The sequence below is a fragment of the Apteryx mantelli genome, chromosome 3 (assembly GCF_036417845.1).
Source record: "Apteryx mantelli isolate bAptMan1 chromosome 3, bAptMan1.hap1, whole genome shotgun sequence".
In the NCBI taxonomy this organism is placed as follows: domain Eukaryota; kingdom Metazoa; phylum Chordata; class Aves; order Apterygiformes; family Apterygidae; genus Apteryx; species Apteryx mantelli.
Window position 1 is genome coordinate 63,050,998 of NC_089980.1, and position 21,577 is coordinate 63,072,574.

General features: G+C 43.1%; 1 long non-coding RNA gene across 1 annotated transcript; it reads left to right on the forward strand.

The window, feature by feature from the left end:
- The first annotated feature begins 1,614 nt into the window (after nucleotides 1–1,614).
- LOC136991672 (uncharacterized) lies at nucleotides 1,615–19,189 on the forward strand. The gene is made up of 4 exons (XR_010883884.1): nucleotides 1,615–1,690; nucleotides 7,508–7,674; nucleotides 10,068–10,191; nucleotides 17,827–19,189. It is a non-coding gene; the product is annotated as an uncharacterized lncRNA (long non-coding RNA).
- Nucleotides 19,190–21,577: the final 2,388 nt, after the last annotated feature.

Below are 21,577 nucleotides of genomic sequence, written 5' to 3' on the forward strand. Positions count from 1 at the left end.
TCTCACTTTCCAGAAGTATCTTCAAAGTACAGAACAAGCAGGTTGTGTTTACTGTGGAATCTTCCTGGAGCTGAAGGAAACAGCAGCATCTTTTTTTTCCTTACTCAAGACTACATGGTACGGTGAAATAACATGTAGCAAAGGGGAGCCAAAACCCTAGCAGAGTGTTGTCCTCAAAGATGAGCGAACGCTGTAGCAGGGGTTTATTGGTGAGTGCCATAGCGCGTATATTGGGCATCTGCTTGGCAGCTACTGCATGCTCTTAAAGAGCTGAGAAGTGAACATGCTCATACACTGGCGCTCAGTGGAAGGGACTGCTTAAGCTATGGAGGAAGCTTGCATTAACCTCGGGGCATAACGAGGCAAACCTTGGAGAGCTCCTCAAGCAGACGTGGTGCTTGCTCAAGCTTTAAAACCTCGAGGGTGAGACTCAACCCATGCTGGGAGGGCTCAGTCTCTGCTATGCACGAGGTTAAGAAGCAGCTTCACTCATCTTCTTAGAGTCAGCTGGTGAGTTTGTCCTAATGGCATATATCCTGTCTTTAAGACTGAATGTAGAGAGTCCAAGGCTGTATATAAACATGAATGTTTGTGGATTAGGAAGAGGAAAACTTACAAAATGTTGAAGGCAAATACAAGGATACTGAAGCAATGAAAATGATTTAATGCATGTTCTAATGGACTGTTATAAAGGACTGAGGATTGTGTGTGCAGCTCTTCTGAGGAAAGGGTTTGATTAAACTATCCTAACTTCAAACTTCTGTGAAATTTGGAAGAAGTCCCAGTTGTTCTTGTGAAACTAGAATTGGAGTATGTGCCTGTAATTTAGCAAGTCTGTTAGCAAAACTGTCAACTGTCTGTGCAGTGAAAAGTGCATAAACTTGTTACTAATCTGTGTTAGAAAGTAAACTTTGAACCTTCTGTTGCTATTCAGAACTAGCACTTTGCATTACAAAAATTGCTTTGGAGAGGGGCAGGTGTATCCCTGTGTGAGCTGAGGTGAGGTAAGGTAAATAATCACAGCCAATCTCAAATGACCTGTCTGAATGTACAAGTCTAAGACATATTATTCAAAAAATAAACTACTAATGCATTTTTTTCCATCTAGAGCTTCCTGATCCTAATAGTGAAAACAGTAGCTCTGTGTGGAAAATGGAAGGGAAAGTTGTCTCCAACCTGAACTGTGCAAGGTATGTCACAGCACTGAGCATGAAAGTACTTGAGGACTTGAACTACTGGACAGGGACAATGGGTTTGATTCAATAAGCACTGAAGCTAAAAGTCTCCTGGGCCAAACAGCCGATGCAGAAGAATTGCATCCCAACAGTCCCCTTGAGCCTAGTTTTTGTCAGTCCTTGTTTAAATGTGTCGCTTGTAAAGATGCTTCATGTGTATATGCAGCTAAATTGTGTGTAGGTGTAGTGTCACTTTATGTTAAAATAAGAACTTGGTATCATTTTTAAATGGAAAAATAAGTGCAGTATCCAACCCAAATCCTCCTGAAAATGCTTATGTATTATGAATCAGAAGAAAGTGCATCTGGGTGATCCCATAAAAATATTTAATGGGAAGCAAAGCTGCTGTGTCTAATTAGAGTCATTGGTTTGCAGGCTACAAAAGAATTCTAGTGGCTGAACTTTTCAGAAATGCATCCACTCAGATCTCAGAAGGCAACATTCTGCTGTAAAATGTGAGTAAACATTTTTATTTTTTCTGACTTGTAAAAAGACACTTAAAGGCTAATGCCAGATGCAAAGCATATGTCTTTTGTTCTGAATTAGAAAAGATTAAAGTAATTTAAGATCACCCAAACCAAGCTATTGAAGTCTTTTTGCTGTCACTGTCTGTATTGGGTAGTACATCTTAATACTATTGGCCAGTCCCAGAAAGCCCGGAGGGTGGCGCCTTTATCCTGCTGTTGAAACAGGAAGAATCTATAGATGCCTATACTGAGAGTCAGAAATTGGACTAGATAAAAGATGCTTTTTTTTCCCCAGCTTCTGCTTTCCACATCACAATTATTTATTTCACCTTTATCTAGAGTATGTAATTAAAAAAAAAAAAAAGCAACCCCAAACTATTTGCATAAAACAGTAGCAGTGACTCAAGAAGAAATGAACATGCTATAAACTGTAGATTCAGCTACTTGGAAAAGGGAAGTACTCATTTGTTCAATGCAGGCTTCCTCCAACTAAGCTGGTAGGCTCATACAGATGTAATAACTCTTTATTTATAGAAGACTTACCTGACTTTTTATTTTTCATTCAGGAATTTAGTCCTTTCTAGAACAGCAAAAGCAGTATAAAATGCTGCTATTCTGTTTCTCTAACATTTTGTCCTACGTACCTATTACATTGGCTTTGCTAAAGTATATTGTTAAACTAATATAAGGCAAAAGACTGCTGTTTGTAGTTATGTCCCATATTGAGCAGATCACAGAACCACAGAATCGCTGAGGTTGGAAGGGACCTCTGGAGATCATCTAGTCCAACCCCCCTGCTCAAGCAGGGTCACCTAGAACACATTGCACAGGATCGCGTCCAGGTGGGTTTTGAAAATCTCCAGAGAAGGAGATTCCACAACCTCTCTGGGCAACCTGTTCCAGTGCTCTGTCACCCTCACAGTGAAAAAGTTTTTCCTCATGTTCAGATGGAACTGTCTGTGTTTCAGTTTGTGCCTGTTGCTTTGCGTCCTGTCACTGGGCACTACTGAAAAGAGTCTGGCTCCATCCTCTTGACACCTTCCCTTCAGATACTTGTACACATTGATAAGATCTCCTCTCAGCCTTCTCTTCTCCAGGCTAAACAGGCCCAGCTCTCTCGGTCTTTCCTCATAAGAGAGATGCTCCAGTCCCCTAATCATCTTTGTGGCCCTCCGCTGGACTTGCTCCAGTAGTGCCACATCCCTCTTGTACTGGGGAGCCCAGAACTGGACGCAGTACTCCAGATGTGGCCTCACCAGGGCTGAGCAGAGGGGGAGGATCACCTCCCTCGACCTGCTGGCAACACTCTTCCTGATGCAGCCCAGGATACCATTGGCCTTCTTGGCCACAAGGGCACATTGCTGCCTCATGCTTAACTTGGTGTCCACCAGCACTCCCAGGTCCTTTTCCGCAGAGCTGCTTTCCAGCAGGTCAACCCCCAACCTGTACTGGTGCGTGGGGTTATTCCTCCCCAGGTGCAGGACCCTGCACTTCCCGCTGTTGAACTTCATGAGGTTCCTCTCTGCCCACCTCTCCAGCCTGTCCAGGTCCCTCTGAATGGCAGCACAGCCCTCTGGTGTATCGGCCACTCCTCCCAGTTTTGTATCGTCAGCAAACTTGCTGAGGGTGCACTCTGTGCCTTCATCCAGGTCATTGATGAAGAAGTTGAACAAGACTGGACCCAGTCCTGACCCCTGGGGGACACCGCTAGCTACAGGCCTCCAACTAGACTCTGCGCCGCTGATCACAATTCTCTGAGCTCTGCCATTCAGCCAGTTCTCAGTCCACCTCACTGTCCACTCATCTAGCCCACACTTCCTGAGCTAGATAACTAGTTTTTATAAATTAATAGGCTTAATCTGTCTTTTCTTAAGCTGCTGTCTGATTAATGATTAAAAATAATGCATTCAGATTTCATCATACCTGTCATTATTACTCCTTTGATTTAAAAAGCAAAGATCCTTTTGGGGTCCGTGGTAGGTGTGTAGGTTTGACTACAGAACTGAAGCCATGACTGTCCCAGACAACCGGAGCTGTGAGTTTTCCACTAGATGGAGGTGTGTATCTGCTTTATGCTGTTGTCAGCAGGATTTTGGAACTGAATTTTGGAGAGGCAGATTAAGGAGTTTACATGCTCTCACTGCACATGAGGGGAACTGTTTGGGCTGTTGCTTCCACACCCTAAATAAACAGGGTAACCTCTGTCATCTCCAAGCATGTGGAGGAAAAGAAGGTGATCAGGAGTAGTCAGCATGGCTTCACCAAGGGAAAATCATGCTTAACCAATCTGATAGCCTTCTATGATGGAATGACTGGCTGGGTAGATGAAGGGAGAGCAGTGGATGTTGTCTCCCTTGACTTCAGCAAGGCTTTTGACACTGTCTCCCATAACATCCTCATAGGTAAGCTCAGAAAGGTATCCTGGGGTGCATCAGAGGTATCCTGGGGTGCATGAGGAAGAGTGTTGCCAGCAGGTTGAGGGAGGTGATTCTCCCCCTCTACTCAGCCCTGGTGAGGCCACATCTGGAGTACTGCATCCAGTTCTGGGCTCCCCAGTACAAGAGGGACGTGGCACTACTGGAGCAGGTCCAACGAAGGGCTACAAAGATGATTAGGGGACTGGAGCATCTCTCTTATGAGGAAAGACCGAGAGAGCTGGGCCTGTTTAGCCTAGAGAAGAGAAGGCTGAGAGGAGATCTTATTAACGTGTACAAGTATCTGAAGGGAGGGTGTCGAGAGGATGGAGCCAGACTCTTTTCAGTGGTGCTGAGCGACAGGACGCGAGGCAACAGGCACAAACTGAAACACAGACAGTTCCATCTGAACATGAGAAAAAACTTTTTCACTGTGAGGGTGACAGAGCACTGGAACAGGTTGCCCGGAGAGGTTGTGGAATCTCCTTCTCTGGAGATTTTCAAAACCCACCTGGACGCAATCCTGTGCAATGTGTTCTAGGTGACCCTGCTTGAGCAGGGGGGTTGGACTAGATGATCTCCAGAGGTCCCTTCCAACCTCAACCATTCTGTGATTCTGTGAAGCTACCTGTAAGTAAACACTATGTTGGGAGGAGGCAATGCTGCTGTGGAAAAGTTTACTTATTTTAATATATACAGTCAAACGTAGGATTTGCTATAACCAGAGACAGGCAGACAGAGGCTAGATGAGGGTGCTCCTAATTTAAATGAAGAAGCTGTCAGGGTTCCCACCAGGCTGCTTCATCAGGCTCTTTGTGGCCATGACAGAGGCACCCTGAATGGTCTTTCAAGCCCAGAGGTTAGAGGTTTAACAATAGAGGATGTAGTCTGTTACATTGCTATTATTAAGCCACAAAAAAGCTTGTTGGGAATATCCCCAGCAAGACTGCTGAGAGTACTTGGCAGGCTACCTGAGGCACCTGAGGAAGTGTACGGTTACTTATTGTGCTGCCTCAGAGGACTGTTGCTGCACCTGAGAAACTCCAGCTTTGTAGTCTTCTGTTGTATGGGGAGCAGGTGGAAACCCTGAATCTTCTTACCTGAAGAGATGGGTGGACGAACTGGCAAGAGGCGAGTCAGCTAATGTGCTGTCCTGAGTCCCATCTTAGTCTTGCCAGAGCTGCTGGTGTTCCCACATACCTTTGTGATACCACTGAAGCAGTGCTCTGACCTGTTCCACTGCAATGTTTTTAAGCATCCCTCCAGTCTAATGGAGGAATCTGTGGAACACAGATTCCTACATACAGCACTTGGGAAGTCTTGGCATTAAGGCTATGTGAAATGGCTGGCAGTCCTGTAGTTACAGGCTCTTGTCACACATAAATTTGCAGAGGAAATCACAAAAGTTCTGATATAAAGGTGTCCATAAAACTCTGGAGCAACAGTAGGTGTTTGCAGATTGGGGTCTTACAGAATCTGACTCCTCTGGGAGGTTTTGCTGTGCTAGAGGAGGTAGGTAACTTTGAAAATTTGAGATCTATCTTCAGCTGGACTCCGATTCCTTAGTTCTTTTTTGATTTCCCCACCTTTTTCTGGTGAATGACCAAGCCTACCTCCTTAGCTCCTCTCCACACCCACGGAGTGCTTCATCTAGGTCCCTTATGGATGGCTGCCTCCTTCATAGTTATCTTAGAAGTGCTTTTGTTCCTTGTAGCTGTGTTCATTCCTATCTGTTGCCTCCATAGTGCCTGCAGACATTAACCATGTCTATGCCACTTGGTTTAAAAAAAACCTAACAACTACTAAGGGTTTGTCCCTTACACTGTTGACAATAGAGCTGTAGTTCTAAATAGACTCATCTAGAAGCACGTAGCATTGGAATTCTGGTATTCTTATCAGTGAGTTTTGCAACACTGGAAGAATTGGAAGACACTTTTGTGCAGGAATTTCAGTTTTTCCTTACTTTTAAGAAAAGGTTACAAGTTTTCACACCTCTATTGCAAAGAAAATCATTACAGCTGTGGGATGCATGCATCAGAGGTCTGGAAACCAGAAGGCAAGGAAAAAGGACATCTGTTAATTTAAGTGTCATGATTTGAAGATAATCCCACAATTCTGAGACAGGCTTATTTGTACCATTCAGTATTTGGTCTTGTCAGGAACAGGCAGTACTGCAACCTCTGTTATGCCCTTAGAAATTCGGACCTGAGGTAGCTAAAAGCAAGTGCTTCCAGTTTACAGAAACTGTAATTTGGCTTTTGTCAAAACTGACCTGAATCAAAAACTTGACAAAATTTCCAGGAAACCAGAGGCTCCCCAGGCCCTACAGTTTCTGGGGGAGTCTGACCTTCCTGTCAGTTGCAGCAGCTGTAGTGGGCTTTAAGCTTTAGGCTTCTCCAAAAGTCATTCAAATAGGGCTGTTTCAAACAAGGCATTTTGGGCTCGCCAAAGTAGCATTAAAGAAAGCTATCTATGTATCTATCTGTCTATTTATGTATCTGTCTATTGACTAAATGTTTCACTGGGAAATTTCCAGCCACTCCTATCCCTTGAGAAGAATTCTATTGAGTAAGAGGCTGCAGGGAGGAGAGGAAATACAAGCTTTCAGAGGATGCATCAATGGACTGTTTTTGACTTCTTCCTTCCATAAAAGATGCTCACAGACACGGCCAGCCTCTCCCTCTGGCTGAGAATAGCTGGTCTCTTGGGTCCTTTGAGTGTTTGCAAGTACATTTTCCAAGCTGCCAAGTAATTTGAGATTTGAAGCATGTCAGAAATGATGTACCCTTTTCTTCCATCTGGGTTACCCACCTCTGCTTAAGATTTCAGGCTCTTTCAAAGTACCTGGAGTTTGATTACAGTAGTTATACTGATGTTTACAGGGAAGAAATACTCATGAATTTCTGCTTATTTACTTGCCTTACAAAAGAATAAGGATCACAAATCTAAATCTCTCACCTAGATTTTTTGGGGATGGAAGAGTATTATCTCTAAGTGTAATGTTTGGTGCTTGTTTTCATAACTGAATAAAATGGGAACAATGAACTGGAACTTGCCTGTCTGAGGGTCAAAAGCTCCTATGGCAGTTTTTCCCTTGCTTTCCTGGGATCTAGGTCAGTTGAAAGTAGATCAGAGCCGGAACTACTGCTTTGCTGTATTATCTAACTGGGAATTGGAGTTGTTCCTGGATTTTGTTTTATCTTAAGCATAACTTGTAGCAGTTAAGTGGTTGTTACTATCCATCTGCCAATATTCTTTGCTGTTCTAATTGCATTCTCTCCAGCTGTGGTAGGACTGTGCAGTGCACATTGTGTGTGACATCCGAAGATGTGTTTTGTATGGGAGAAAGTACATGATATTAAATGGAACTAAATGTTTTTGTTACTTCCAGATGTGGCTGTCTGTTATACAAACTGTGGGTCATATCCAGGTGTGGACTGGTGCTGAGTGTTCAGCTCTGAAATTGGTCCTTGAAAGTAACATCTGCATCTACTGATTCTGGGCTGACCTGCCCAGATTGCTGTCCAGTGAGCTCCAATGTCACCTTCATTTGACAAGGTGCGTGTCTGTAGCCTCAGTGAAGCATCCCAGGAGCTAGATTTTGATGGGATCTAGGACTGTCCCATCTAAGCCTTTTTCCTTTGACCAAGTCCTTTGCATCAGGAGATGGTGTGTCACAGCACTGCAGTGATTTTTCATGCTGTATTTGTTACTGTAAATCACAAACAGCTTGCTGTAAGGCAAGTTTGCATGGGTAGAAAAGAGCAAAGCTGTTCTTAGCCACCTGAGGATCTGACCCAATATGCTGCAACCTGGAGCATGCTTGTTTACTACTAGAGTCAGCTGCAGAGAGATCATGTGGGCTGGATCCCTGGGTCAGTTCCAGCATGGAGGCAATGACACAAAGAAGTCCTAATCTGGCTGTTGCTCACTTGGAGCTTCTTGCAGAATCTGATCAGGACCTTATATCCTTAGATCCTTAGGGATGACAAATTTGAAGGAGTAGTATGTGTATGCACCTGACTATGCAGATATGATCATGAGCTTATCTCTGCATGTGTGGTTCCATTAACCTCTTCTGGGTCTTAGGAGAAAAAACAGCAGAAAAATCAGCTGGCTATGCTCATCCTTGCAATCCAACATCTGGCTGCCAGAGACTGTGTAATCTCTGCTCATGTGGTTTCTATGCTTTGATTCCCCACTCTTGACCCAGTGCTGGAGAGGAACTGACCTCTTGTGACAGAACGCAAGCTGACAGCATGCTAGGCCATTTCAGAGGGGAAGGGCAGAAGGTATCCACCATTAGCATTTGTTTACATGTAAGTGTAGCCAGACTAATCAAAATGGCAGTAAATGCATGTGGTTCTTGTAATGCTTCATCACTAAAGCCTAAACCTCTAGAAGCTATTGCTTGGCCTGGAACTGCTCTTGCAGTTACCCAGATGTACTGTAGAGGTGGAACGCTGGTCTTTCACCATGAACATCATCAAAACTGAAGGCCAGGATTGTGTTACAGAGCAGGACAAAGGAAAGCTGTCTGCCCTTCACTTCAGGCATTTCTAGCTGGACTCTGCTTATGAATGATTTTCATTTTTTAGTCACTGAACTACAATTCAGGAAAAAAAAGTTTTAATTTCCTCCCCCCTTACTGAAATGAGACCTTCTGCCTTCCCCCCTTGATTTATTTTCTGGATGACTGAAAAAGGGTGGGATAAAAGCACCATTCATACTAGAAGGGAGTAGACTGGTGCTGCAGCTTTTCCTCTGCTCACTGTGTAGGCAGTTAGGATGCCCCTCCAAAATGAAGGAGACTAGCATTGAACTCTTCCTCTGCTTAAATGGACCTGAACTTACCCCTTTCACCAAAGTGCCCTACCTGCCATACCAAAAGCATCTGGGAGGTGGGGAATTCTCGGTTCCTGCAGCTGTGAACTTACTGAATGTTCATTAGCTGAGGCAGACAGACAGACATGACCACCTCCAGCCCAGTGCCTGAGCTACTTGCCTAAAGGGGAAACTCTTGATTTCTGAGTTCCTTTCAATAAATACTGCAGACAGGTATCCTGACTGCTTGAGGGGAACCATCTGCCCTTGCCATGGTCTCATTCTGTTAATTTAACCCCACGTCCTCTTTCTGGCTCCAACCATTTGGTGAATTGGGCTAATTAGCAAATTATTTTGAATCAGTCAACACCCCATATTCAATAAATAAGTTACTTGCTTTCCCCAGACCAACACCTGCCCAAGCTACCCATTGCCTCCATTGACCTAATCTGTCAAGTTCTCCACTTTCAGTCAAGGATTATCCAAAATCCTTCAGCCTTGCTAACAATATTTTTTTAAGAAAAATATGGTAAATATAAGACAGACCCTACCAAAGCTCTAGACCCAACAGTTTCCTATTGCTACAATAACCTTCACTCTCAACTTAGAAATAACTAACAGTAAACTGAGTGGCAGCAGAGTACCTGTGCACCCTCTGTTGTCCTCCAGAGGTAGTTCTTCCTTCTCACCAAAGAAAATGCTTGCTCCCAGGAGGGCCAGTAGCCTGAATCATGGCTTCCCTGCTCCACTGCCCAGACGGTCGTGCTCACACAGGAATATGAAACTAGAGGGCAGTGCTATGCAGTGTCAAGACCTGGTATATCATGTTGGTCATAAACCCTTCTAGTGATCTGTCCTTTGCAGAACTACAGAATAAGTTGGGAGGGACCAGAGGTCCGGCCAGTGTTCAAAGCAGGCCCACCTAGATCAGGTTGCCCAGAATCAAGGATGGAGATTCCCCCACCTCACTGCATACCTGTGCCAGGGTTTGACTACCTTCATGGTGAAATTTTATTCCTTATATTTAATAGGAATTTCCGCTGTTGCAACTTGTGTCTGAGTCTTGTTGTAGCACAGTGCATCTCTGAGGAGAGCCTGGCTCCATCTTCTCTCTACCCTTCCAATAGGTTGATGAACCCAACTCTCCCAGCCTCCCCTTCCTCACTGCTGAGTGACTGCCTCTCTTTCAACAAAGCTTTGCAGAAACAGCATGCCAGAGCACAGCACCGCTATTCCAGGGCAGCTTTCAAGGTTAGAAAGTTGAATTTTGTGTTGTGCTGGAATGAAAGCAGAAATTGTAACATGTTTTCTTGGAATGAAAATTGAGTCAAAACAGCTATTTACAAATCTGGGCCTCTTGATTTGGAAGGTGGCAACTGGTTTGGGGGTTTATTGTCTGATGTATAGACAGTCCAAATTCAAACATTCACCTTTCCTGATTCACAGCAATTTCACATCCCAGATCACCATGAACAAGGCAACAAATACATTTAGCACCAATTTATGTTAAATCAGTCACCTATGTATTGCCAGGAGTGACATGGAGTAAGAAGTTGACTATGTTTCAATGATAAGGCAAGTCTCAGTATTTCTTGCTGCTGGTCTTGTCCTTCGTCCCCAGCAGAACAAGGCTTCTACAGGAGTCACAGTGAAAAGCCTAACACGTCTTGCCTTAGGTGTTTGCTTAGGTGCTTGCTTGGTATGGCAGTAAGGACATGACTGCAAGGAGGAAAGTGAAGCCTTCCTAATTGCTGCTCTGTTGATAGCATTGGGCAGAATTTAGGCAGCCATCTAGGAGAATACCCACAAACAAACGGAAGTATAAATGTCATGGAGAACTGAACTTTTTGATGCTATCAATGAGTTCCTTCTTCAGTATTCGCAACACTGTGAGTATTGATGATGAATAGTGATGTGATGAATTGATGTAAATAGTGATGAAAGACCAGGGTTCAGAATATCAGATAAAAATTTCATTCTTCACAAGTCCTTCAGGCAATTTCAATTTTAATTTCCTTAAGAGACAGAATATTGATATACCTCAGAAGGGACTAAAGCAATGGAGACCAGAAAAACTCTGCTGTTCCTACTGCTTTTTGAAAACATCATATGTATTCGGAGAAGACTTGAATATCTTGAGAAATGTTTTGTATTTTTTTTCACTTTCAGGTCAATCAAAGCTAGTGAATGAAACAGGTAACAATGCAGACAGTAGAGCAGAGAGTTTTATATGTGAGAGTTTTATATATGTTTTATATGTGTAGTAGCTGGATGAATCAGGTCTGCCTGGGTGATAGATCTGACTGAAGCACTCCCACTGGTTTCACTGAGAACTGAAAGAGACCTTCGAGGCCCCATCCAAAATGGCAGTGGTCTGTGAATGTCTTATCAGTAGCACTGGGTTAGAACAGCTATGAGCAAATAGGCTGTGTGCTCTTCTTTAACAGATTAATGTTAGCTTGACATAAAATTTTGCCCAAGCAATTACTGCTGGGGCTGTGGTGGTGTCTAGAAGGTCATAGCCTGAACCCCTGGCATAAGATGAAATGGAAATTTATATTAAAAGAACATTCTTTATAAGTAGGTCCTGGAGACCATTTGATTTGCATAGGTCGGACTATTCTGTCTGCTTGCTCTCCCTAAGGCACAACCATAAATATCACTGTAGTAATGAGACCTCATTGAAAAATCTGAGGCAGTTCTTGCTCTGAGGGCTGTTGATTTAAAGGAAGTTTGAATAGCAGTATGTGTTCTCTCATTAAGAGGTCTGGTGCATCCCTTATTCTTCTGAGGTTGCCTAATTAATATATTGGCCAAGTATGAGGTATTTTTTGCACATACGGACAATAATTCACATCCAGTGTCTACAAAGGGGTATATGAATGTATTCCCAAAAGGTGAATGTGCTGTTGAGTGATGCTGGTAAAATACTGCTATATTGGCATACAAGTTAATACTCTTATTCTGAATATACCTGTAATTACAGTTGTAGAGAAACTAACCACCTCTTTGTTTGGATGAAATCAACCATATTATGCAGGATTATGCCTGGATTATGCAGGAGTTCATATGAAATGGGTGGTCCCAGTGGCTCTCTGTGTTTTAAAATCCGTGAATTTTGTATATTTTCTTTTCCTTTTTCAATTCCCACATTTTGCTTTAAACTTTTTACCTTTCTTCTTGGATAGGGATCCTGCAGAAGTTGAGGACTTGGATCAAATCCTTGTCTCCCTCTTATCAGTTTGTGTAATCCTGTCTTCCACATAAATTAATAGAATGCATGTGGCTATTCTGAGCCTCTGCATTGAAGCATATGGAAAAACTAGTTTTTCTTTCCCAAATAATATAAGACATCCTGAAAAAGCTGAGATGATCTCTGATCTGTAAACAGCAATGACTAATCCACAAAACAAACTGAACTGATGTAATGTAATTTCTTTTTTTCCGTAGAATAAGAAGCTTGGAAGAGAAGGTCAGCCTTGTTTTCAGACAGACACTTGACATGCTCCCATGAAACTCTCATGGAAAACCTAAGGAGCTGTAGTACTAATGTGAGCAGGAGAATCAGGTTGCCAAGAAGACAAGCTGTAGTAGTGGGTTTTTCTGTAGAGTAAAAACTGAATTAAGGTGTTCATAAGCCGGTTCATCCTCTCATGCTTTGCTTTATTTAACTGAGCTGCCTGATAGCATATCCTGTATGGTCTGGTTGCATGGACATGAACACCAACCAAAGATGAGATTTTTCTTTTAGCTAAACCTGCCATGAACCTGCTCCAGTTTTCCAACATGCCTTTATGCATGTGATCCTCAGCCTGGTACTTAAGGCCCTGCTTGTACTGACTTCACAAGTCCTGTGCGCAGAGAGTAAAAACATCCTCTGCTGTCACTTAATACTCCCCTGCTTACTTACCACAACATCCCATTAGCTCTTTGCAGAATCTCAAGCTGGTTTTTTTTAGAGGAATGAAATAAAGTTAAGAGAAATCGAGGCAGGATATATTACTACATACAAAGCATATACTAATAGATATGTAACATACTAGATGGAGCACAAAAAGAGTTTTTTGTGATTGTAGCATAACTTCAGCAAAGGATGAAGTGAAAGGCCCCAAGGTGGAGTTTTTAAAACAAGGAACGTATACTGTCTAGGGAACACCCCCCCACCCCTTCCCCCGCCCCAAAGGAAAAAAAAAAAGGAAAAACCTTCTTTTCTAATATGAAGAGTAATTCAGGTACTGGTTTCCCTTTGGAGCCTCCAAAGGGAAGTATATCCCATCAAAACGCTGTCCTCTTTCCACCACAGAGCATTGGAGTTGTTTACTTCCATCAACCTGCTGTTCAAGAAACCTGGATGCAGCTCTTCTCATGCATTTTAAACTAGGCCTTTTCTGTAGGCTCTTAGGCCAATTACAGATGCTACTGTTCCAGCTGACATTTGTATAGGATTCCATCAATGGGAAGTGTGCTGGTTATTATAAAAATGCAGGGATCTAGTCTGAGTATTTTCCTGCAAAACTAAGAAAATGTTATTAGCAACAGGTGACTTTTTCTTGTTATTTCTTGGGAACAATCCTGCACTGTTAAGTGTGGCCATACAACTTTGCAGCCTTTCAAGCTGCTTTCTCCCCCAGCTTCTATCATGGTGGTATTTGGTTGTTCCTTGTATCATGGCCTGTATTCAGATACCCTACAGCAGCTGCTTCACTTCAGAGTGAGGACTATTTGTCTCCACTGACTACGAAGAGAGCCAAGGTCTGGTAGCCCAGGCGAACATGTTGCCCAAGTTATTTGCCCTGGTTGGTTGCAGAGCAGGTACCTTGGGTACTTAGATCCTCCTGAGGTGCCCACACTTCCATAGCCCCAGGCTGCCATTACCGCTTGAGAGTCTTGACCCTTGCAGGATAGCAGGCGCATCCTTCCTAGCGAAGGCAGTGCCATTAAAATTCCTTATCTATGGGGGCATGTTTTCTAGCACTGTGGTTGTTTTTCTACTGTAAGAGAATCAAATTCCAGCCCTGCTTGTACCAAGTGACTCTTAGATACGTAGGATAGTTGTATGTGTATACAGGTATATGCATACTCTTAGATAAAGAGCAATGGGGTTCCTGATTCCAGCAAAGCCATGGTGTAGATATTGTGCTGGAGAGGAGTATGGTCAGAAATAAACCATGTATCAAGTGTTCTGCTAAATCAGAACTCAAAGCCCCAATCCAGCCAAACATTTCAGCAAGTGTTTGACTATAAGCAAAGGAACACTTACGAGCTTAAAGATTAAAAATAGTGAGTCACCTAACTGGAAACACTAAATAAGGGCAGCGTCTGGCCGGCTATAGCCCATAAGAACTATATAGTGTTCTCAGTGTAAAATTGCCTTTCTGACCAACGTTTTGTCATGGACTGCACTGATTCTTTTTGATAGCCAGAACTGTTTGGAAGGAAAACTCAAAAAACAGAAATGATATTAAGGGGAAGACTAGCACATGTAAGCCTAAATCTGTAGCCTGTGTAAATCTCTCAACTCTGCAATCACGTGTTTTTCAATAACAAGCCTTATGTGAAAAGCTGAAATTTAATTTTGGATTTGTCAGTGGACTTTCTCACTACTAAAAAAAGAAGAAAAGAAAATCACCCTCCCTTATGAATTGCCAAGTGAACACACAATAGCTGCGTTTATTTTATTAGCCTTCTGACCTTTCCCTTCTCTGGTGAGCTTTCTTTTTCCTATTTGCTCTATTAGAACGTCTACTGAGATGGCAACAAAACAATGACTGTTATTGTTGGCTAATTTGTCTTTGCTGTTTTAGCAGGGGACACAGATGCACAGACCATGAACAAATGCTTCCTTTGCCCCTCTGTGCCTCTGTGGCACGTGTGTGAACCACACTACATCTGTGACACCAGGTATCAGGAGGAAGCCCTCAACATGAACACCATTGTACTGAGGATGGTGCATCTGTTTTTGCAAAGCACTTCAGGACATGCTTTGAGCCTGGGAGTAATTTCTTTGCCCTCAATGGAGGAGTGTTGTTTTGTTTGGTACCCTTTATGTATTTTTGCGCAGATACTGTTTGGTTTTTTTTTCCTGCTTTCTTGCCCCACAGCACCCTTTTCTTTGGAGATGATTTATGCTAGAACATGTGGGGATGGCTTGAATACTTCCTGTTCCCATTGTTTCTGGGGGAGGTTGGTTTGCAACAAAATACTGCGGTTGCTGGAGAGATGGATGTAGTTATTGTGACAGCACTTGCCCAAAGTCCTGTGTGCATTTTATGTCCTTAATTTACTGATTGGTGTAATTGACATCTCAGCATCAGTGGAGCTGGGTGTTTCAAACACGTATACCAAGCAGTAAGGGTTGGCTGTCATTCTGCCACAGAGCAGGACTGTGGAATTTTTGGACTTATATGGAAGTCTGAGAAAACTTCAGAAATAATTCTGGAATTTGCCCAGCAGACTGCATTGTAACAGAGGAGCTGGCTGAGGAATTTATAGCTGTGGGGAGAAAATAATCATCTTTTTCTAAAGAAATTTTGGTCCAGGCAGGGGAAAAAACAACTCAGAAGACTAGTGGAGAATTTGTTGAGTAATTTTTCCTTGGTGCGTAACTTATCCGAGACCTATATGCATAAAACAGTAATAAAACGAACACAGCTGAAATTACCAGCAGCATTTAAGCATTACAGTTTGGAACTGGGGTCTCACTAGTTTTCCAGAATGCCAACATCATAGTGCTGTGTTATTCTAATATTAGTCACTTCTAGCAGATAAGATTGTATATAAACCTCAATCCTTCTGCAGTTTCAGAAGAATTAAATATACCCATTTAGGAACAATTAAATTGCTAGTTCTGGAACATAAGTGGCAGGATGATAAATGTGACCTGTTTGCTGTTAACTCCAGGAAAGTCCAGTGAATTTTTCTTTAGTTTAGCCTAAGGGAAAAAGCATGTTACATCTTTATATGCTGGCATTTGGAGTCTCCTCTTTTTAGAACAATGACACACCATTTTAGAATTTAAGGGGGAATGTTGAATCATTTGCTCTTATACATTTATTCCATTCGTTATAATTACTTAGTTCTATTAATTCATTTATTTATATTATTTTACTTAGGAACCTTAGTTACTTGCCATGACCCATTGTACTAGGCACCATTAAAACATGCACCAACAAAAAAAGACCTTTCCCTTTTTCTGTGATTGTTTAGATGCTAGGAAAAAAGATTACAGTAGTTGTATTTACTGTTGCACATAAAGTGTCTTTCAAGTACTGAGTCTGCCTGTAAGGAGGCTGCTGGAAGCATCTGTGACACCCCCCAAAAATATGCTGTACTCACTTTTAGAAAGAGATGGAGAAATTACTGACCTGCTCAGGGGAGTGGTACATCTAAAAGTGAACAAATGATTAACAACTGTGCTATTAGAGGAGACATGATAAAACAGGGGCACTTCAGACAGTGAGGAGAATAGAGAGGAATGAAGGCAGGACCCATCCAGTAATGGGATAGGCCTTTTCAGCACAGCTGTGGGATCATGTAATGCCTTAGATAAGGTTATGCTGAGGCTTTTGCTGAGAGTCATATCAAGATGATCTGGTAGCAAAGATTCCCATCTCAAGGACTCAGGAGTTGGGACTGTTATTGCAGGTAAAATAATAACAGTTGCAACATCACAAGAGTTTGCTTACCATCTCAGTAGTCATATTCACCTCTCTGTGTGAATTAAGATTGATCCCACCTCACCAGCCATTTGCATACCCTGTGATTTTTCAGAAAGTTGTTTGCAACATGCAGAACAACAGAGACCATGTGTTGCTCCTTTGGGTCCCATGGCACAAAGAGTTAAGCCAGGACTCAGGTGGCCAATGACTTTTCATTGGTTGTGGTTAAAGGTGCTTCAAGACCACTCTTAAAAGCTATTGCCCAGAAGGCTACAACAGTTAAAAATAGTTAAAACCATCTTTGGCTGGTTTTGCTTTCCTTTTCATTCATCTATTTCAGACACTCAGCACAGTATACCGAGGAGACTGTTTCCAAGCCTTGCATTTTTTTCACATCTGTACAGTGCCAGCCATGCTGGAGTCCTAGTTCATTATCAGGGTTCCTGTGGAGCACACCAGTACAAAAATACAGCTGTGAATAAATGATTGTCTTCTAGGTTAGCATCCTAGTACTTGTTTCCCCTTTCCTGTGCACAGATGTTCTTGCAAAATCTCAGTTAAAAGACAGACAGGATTAGGAATACAATTGTTCATATGCTTGCAAAGCCTAGGTTAGACCCAGGCAATACCTCTAGTTGCCTGATTTGATCCATAGAGTATGTCAAAAATGTGTGTGTGATTATACAGTGAAATGATATATGCTTCATAAACTCTGAAGCCTTGGTTAGCACAGCTAAAAATATTTCTAAATGAGAACTGCAAACCATTCTGTGTTTTTAAAATGCCAGTTCATCTCTTAATTTTTCTGAGCAGGATCAGTCAGGACAATAATACAGTCAAAGAAATTCCAACTCAATGGATTTATGGCTTCATACTGAATAACAGTGAAACAAATAATGCAAATTACCCTAGTGATCCCTTTCAATTTTATAGTTAGGCTACCCCTATATTTTTCAAATAACTGAGGTTGTAAAGTTTTCTATTTCTTAACTAGGTTTTTTTTTTTTGGTGTCAGTTAATGTTATTCTTTATTAAATCAATGTGGTGATTTCCTGCCAGTTTTATTTCATGTTTTACAGACAAGTCATCTCTATAGGGTACTGTTATAAAATATTTTATAGCATTTCATGTCTATTTGCAAACCACAAACAGTCTCTCTGGTGAAACAAAATGTGTTCAATTATATTCATTTTTACTAATTTCGCTCTTCTCCAAAATGTCCCTTCAGATGTGGAAAGCACAGCTGCAAAGATGTGGAAAGCACAGGCAGCCAAGAGCAGCCTGAAGAGAAAACAACAGTCTTGGCGGGAGCGGCAGGCCAGGGCCCCTGCTCCTCCTGGAAACCCTGCCTGAGGAGAGGGGCCTGGCCCGCTCAGCGAGCACCCCCTCTCTGCTTGGCCCGCTCCGATGGCAGGCAGGGTCCCTGCGCAGCACTCTGCATCACCGCTGCTCTGCTCTGCCACGGGCTCCACGCTCGTGTCTGAGAAAGGCCGGCATCACCTGCGGCCCCATTGCCTGGCAAAGGAGGTGGCCCTTGCACAGCCACGGGCCCTTGCGCCGCCCCAGCCCTGCCAGTCTAACTTTGCTGCAGGAACTGGGGGTGGTAGCCCCCAAAGCCCTTGGAGCAGCTGGATGACGTCCTGAGAGCTGCCACGTGCACAGTGGGCGCACCCCCTGTGTGGGACAGGAAAACAGCACCCGTCGGAAAGCAGAGTTAACAGCCTCAGAAGGACTCTGTGCCAAGGCCAAAACCATTGTAACTTCACCATTCGTACTGAGGAGCTGCTCCCATACATTTCGCTTTGTATGTTGAAGTGGAGAGAAACACTGAGGGCCCCAAGTGGCACCTCCCAAACTCCCAGGCAGTGCTGGAGCCCCGATGGGCAGCCAGTGTGGCTCTGCGAGCAAATCTCCTGTGCCCCGGGGCAGCGACACGGCTTGCCCAGTGGTTGAGCTCAACCTCCTTCAGCTTCGGTTGCTGGCTGCCCCAAAACTGCGTGCCCTGGGAAGGGCAAGGCAGTCCCACCAGCGGGTGACAAGGGCATGGATGGAGAGGCACAGTCGATGGGTAAAACCACTGGCCCTTGTTGGTGCTTTTGCCTTGGGATCACAAAACGCTTCCACAGCAGCCTGTCTGCAATTGCTGTGCTATTGCTCTGGAGCCGCAAATACTGAGGAGTGAGTTACACAAAGCAGTGCCAATAAAAACCGTGCTGCTACTCCACTTTCTCTTTTTTAATCATGTGGACTGGCACAACCTGGCTCTTCAGGGTCAGCCCAGAAGGTTTTTAATGCTTTCCTTTCTCAAGCACAAGGGCAGAATGAATGAGATTGACCCAGGAAAGCTGATTGCATTGACCTTGGGGTATATATTACTTGTAGCATTAGGAAGCTGGTTAACATCAAACAGGGATTGTGGAAGGTGTTGTCTTCAGTTTAGAGCTTTGTTTGGGATACCATGAGCCTTTACCAACTTCTGCTGCACTCTCCTTTAATAGAAGCCAGCTGCTCTAAATACTGTCTTACTTGAAGGTTCAAAATTCCCAGTATGGTTCTTTGTAATATATTATCCATACGATTTTGATTTAAACCCTGAGTATGGCCTTGTGGCCAAAAGACTTTCTCATCTCTGCAAGCATGTGGATATAAAATAACCCCTGCAAGGTAAAAGCTCTGAATTGTGTGCAAGGTTGAATCATTATGTTGGAACCAGGGACAGACAAATGGAAAGAACAATTTCAAGCACTTTTTGTCACTGCAAGGTACAAAGTATGTGTTGGGTATAATTCCTATTTATACTTGTATTCCAAAACAGTCCAAACTCCAAGCTTAAGTTTGCTCTTCTTACTGCAGTGGAACAAAGTGCTCATCCCACACTGGGCCTGGATGCCTTTAAGGCTTCCTGTTACTCCAGGCAGCCTTTCCAGGAAAGAGATGGCTCTTTACCTCCTCTAAGGCTTGAATGTGAACTCACTGGTGCTGTGTCAACACTGCTGGGTTTTGCTCCCCAAAGACAGGAGAGGGGCTTGCTGTCACTCTGACAGCCCACAGGGCCTAGCAGTACATCACCTCCATCTCTCCTCTCAAAAAGTAATTCACTTCTAGAGCAGCAGCAATTTCATGGTGCTGAGCAAAGCGTCCCCAAGGTCCAGCAGCAAAGGCCTACTTGACATGCAAAATGCCATGCATTAATTAACATTGTATATCATTTCTTAGCTGGTGTAGCTAGATAGGCCAATGTAGGTGTAGGCTAATAGGAGTCGAGTAGCTTATTTTGATTTGTTTTAATCTGTTGAAGAAAAAAGTGGTTTAAACAAAGCCAAAGCAAGTGGTTTAAACAAAGCATAGTTTTATGGTACTTGATTGTCTGCTCATGAACTCTCATTGGCTCAGTCAAAATTATTAAAACAGACTTGATAGCTACCCTCCTGCAAACTACTCTGTAGATAAGACCTGATATGCTCTTTCAGGGAAGGAAAATCTTAGAGGAGGCATGGGAACAATTTACCAATAAGCGAAAAACAGAAGCGGGAGGGAAAACTGCCTTCTTAGATAGGACAAAACATGAACTAAAATTACAAGATGGGGAGATCTGGGCTAGACACGAGTAGAAGTTCTCTGAAGGAGGATGGCAGGGAGGATGGCTTGCTGGGAGCCATGCAGGGGAGGCCCACAAGCAACTGGAGGGTCCCCAGGCACGCATGGTCAATGGGGAGATGAGCACAGCAGTTCAGGCCCAGAATCAGGGAGCAAAATGAGGGGGGATCCCTCCATACATTGTGCGACAGCAGCTGAGGAGACTGACAGCATTTATTTGACATCTGCTGCTGATGTTAGCCTCTGCGATGTACTAAATCATGTTTGTTCCTTGGATCCTGGCTCTGTTTAATAGCCAGTGGCTGCTGATGGTGAATGAGGGAGGAAGGGTAACACAGGAAATCCTCTGAGGTGGGATAGCAGCCAGTGCATTTGTCACACCTCTCTTTTTTTCTTTCTCTTTTCAATAATTCCCTTGACTTTGTGCAACCTGAAGCAAGAACTCCATGTTAGCTTGGTCAGTGTGTTTTCCACTGGGTGAATGCTCTTTTATTTCCAGAAGATGTGCAACTGAAAAGACAAGAAAAGCAATGACCGGTGTAAGAATCTTAACAAATAGCCATATTGATCAGACTTGCTATAAATGTATCTCAGGAACATAAGAGCAACCAAGTGAGTCAGAACAGAGGTTCATCTAGCTCAGCAAACTCTGCCCTACAATTGCTGACATTGGAAGCCTGGGAATGGTGTAAGACTGAAGCAAATGTGAAATGATGCTTTTCTATCCTCCAACAATTTGTGTCTGAGCCAAAAAGGAGTGCCTTTGTATTTAATAGCTCTTGATGTGTTTCTGGTCCATGAACTTGTAAAGTTGCCCCTCAAACCCAAGTAGACTTTTACATCTGCAGCATTCTGTGCCAAGCATATTTGGAGTGGAAAGATATTAATGCTGGAGTCCTCATGACATGAATCGAATTTAAGGTTTATCTGCCTTTTCACCATCGTCAGTAGTAAGATCCAGAGAGCTAATCAGTCTTTTTGCAGGGATATTTTTATAGCCAGATGTTCCAAGTGAGCTGAGATTAAATATCTATTTATGGTAGATATAATATATGCCATGGTTCTGATACACAGTGTCTGCACAATATCTGCCTTCTGAGTATACAGTATATACTGAGTATATATGTCTGAGTATACAGAAAGAGCCATAATTCCTATTGTAGTGATTCACACTGCATTTTTGTGTGGTGATTTTCCCATCTGGCATCCTTTATTCATAGCAGGAGCTCTTCTTTTCTTCCAAGGTCTTGTTTCTTTGTACTTTGTTCTTTTTCTTTTAAGGTTTCTCACCAGTTCAGAGAAGGTAAGTGGATACAGAGATGGTGTTACACTGTGTGATACAGAGTGCACACCTTCAAAGCAAGCAATCCATTGTCATCAGC